Genomic DNA, 2,316 nt, shown 5'->3' on the forward strand with positions numbered 1-2,316 from the left:
CACCCACCCCACCACCATCACCACCCATCATTTCCACCACCACCGGCCACTTTTCCGCCACCAACGTCATCAACCAACACCACCGCCATCATCGTAAAACCAACAACCACCGCCATCATCTTCACTGTAAACCGGTACAACACCATCCCATACCATCGCACCTACAAAAAAAGAAAGAAAAATGTGGTTTGACCAAAATTCACCTAAGTTGACTAAATTTTTTGAATGGAGTTAGTGGGTTGGATGAAAATGGCAAAAAATGACAAAAGACAGGGACTAAAATGACAGAAAACAAAACTATATAGACTAAAATGACAAGAAAAAACTATTTGGACTAAAGTTGCAATGTTGGTCAAACCTCAGGGATTAAAATGACAATTTACTCTTACTTTAATTTGTAACATTTGTATAAAATAATTTTATTTACCTTTCCAAAATTCTGTTTCCCTCTCTCACGATTGTTTTTTCTTTTTAAACTATTTTATTTCCCCTCAATTTCAAACACAATTTAGCCCTCTCCCCCCAACTGATCCATCACTCCTCCATATCCCTAAAATCCGTTCATATTCTCCTCCCATAACTCCCAATTCTCTTCTTCTTGTTGCTTCCCAGTTTCCCCTATATACATTGATGATATGAGGTTACTTTCATTCTACGTCTCTTGATTCTCAGCTCTCTGAAATCCTTATCTCCGCCCTCTCATGGATATCTATTTATCGGTTGTGCTCGGCGGCGAAGTGGTGGTAGTGATTTATGTTCACAGGTATAAAATTGCTTCTAAGATCTGAAAGGTGCTTACATTACGTTAGTTTCATTGTTACTTCTATGGGTAATGTGATTCGGTTACTTGTTTATGAGTGAGACGCCCACCGATTGTTCGAAGAATTTCCCTCTAACTAGAGGCTTCGAGGCAACGAAAGAAGACTGTCATCTATTGGTTGCTTCAGTTTTCATTTTTTTCATTTGTGTGGCCGAGGTGTACACCAAAGTAGGAAACTTGGTGAATCAAGTGAAAAAATAGGCAACGGTTTCATTGTAGTTGTTAATTAATGTTTAGAATTCACTTAGCATTTTGTTCAGTTCATTTTACTGATATGTCTTGAATTTCTTCTTTATGATGTTATTTTGTACACACTATATATTCCTTCATCACTTATCTTAATGTTTATGTCTTTTTAATTGTTTGTGTAATTAAATAGCATCAGTGTCCTTGAAGAGTGCAAACCATTTAGGAAAAAACAAGTTGATTAATATTAGTTCACTATTTACAAACATATGTAATCTCATATTTCTCTAGTCTTATTATTTATTATTAGTTGTGTCTTTGTTCTTTTTAATATGGGTTCAAGTCATCATACAGGTTCTTCAATTACTTTGATTGGCGTTTTGTTACTCAAGCTATTGTGGCCCTGAATGTAATGCAACGTAAATGAAAAAATATTAATTAGTATCTACTTCCATTGATGTTATTAGTTGTTACTAATTGATTTCAAAAACATATATTTGCAGGTTTGTCAGTCAATGAAATATAATTGGAAATGCACCAGTAACAAAAGAGAAGATATAACAGAGTTGTTAATGTATTATTAATATACAAGTCTCTTCTTGAGTTTATACAGTTGTTAGTTGTTGGTGATATCTTCATCTTGTTTTTGCAGGCCACCTCAACACGTTTGTAGGTGACATAACACTTGAGATTACATTCAATATTTGTGAGAAGATGTGCAACAAAAATGATGATAAAAAATCTCTCTCTTGATGTGGTTACTATTGAAGATGTGAGCATGTTTGTCATTCAAGCGCAACTATGTTGTTTGCCATTGGTTTATGTTATAAGTGTCAAATTGTATAGAATATAGTTTGATTTGTGTTTGTAAATTTATGTGATTAGAGATGTATTTATAAATAGAAAAGAGAGAAAAATAATATAAAATGTATGCTTTTAATATATTCTAGAATTTGTATTGAAATTTTGTACCGAAATCCATAGCATAATTTCATAGCTAAAAACTTAAAGCTAAAAGTATAAAAATTACTAGCTAAAAACCCATAGTTAAAAGTCTACTATTTTGTAGCTAAAAAGCGTAGCAAAATCCATAGAAAAATATTTTCGTAGCAAAATTTGTGTCTTAAATAGCGACGTCTCTTTCTGTAGCTAAAATTATTGTGAATATGATTTCAGTAGCTAAATAATTCATAGCAAAATAACGTAGCTAAAAATCTCCGTATCTAAATTACCATAGCGGAATTCCGTAGCAATTTTTTTCCGTAGCAAATTCGTATCTAAAATAGCGACGCCCCATTTTGTAGCTAAAG

At 33.2% G+C, this 2,316-nt stretch overlaps 1 long non-coding RNA gene across 2 annotated transcripts; it reads left to right on the top strand.

Moving 5' to 3' along the window:
* The first annotated feature begins 516 nt into the window (after positions 1-516).
* On the top strand, positions 517-1,878 carry LOC110882884. Of its 2 annotated transcripts, none has more exons than XR_002560273.2 (3): positions 517-1,425; positions 1,510-1,580; positions 1,659-1,878. It is a non-coding gene; the product is annotated as an uncharacterized LOC110882884 (long non-coding RNA). The 2 variants fall into 2 exon arrangements; XR_002560274.2 differs by having other exon boundaries at positions 517-1,415.
* The last annotated feature ends 438 nt before the right edge of the window (positions 1,879-2,316 follow it).

The sequence above is a fragment of the Helianthus annuus genome, chromosome 10 (assembly GCF_002127325.2).
Source record: "Helianthus annuus cultivar XRQ/B chromosome 10, HanXRQr2.0-SUNRISE, whole genome shotgun sequence".
Taxonomy (NCBI): Eukaryota; Viridiplantae; Streptophyta; class Magnoliopsida; order Asterales; family Asteraceae; genus Helianthus; species Helianthus annuus.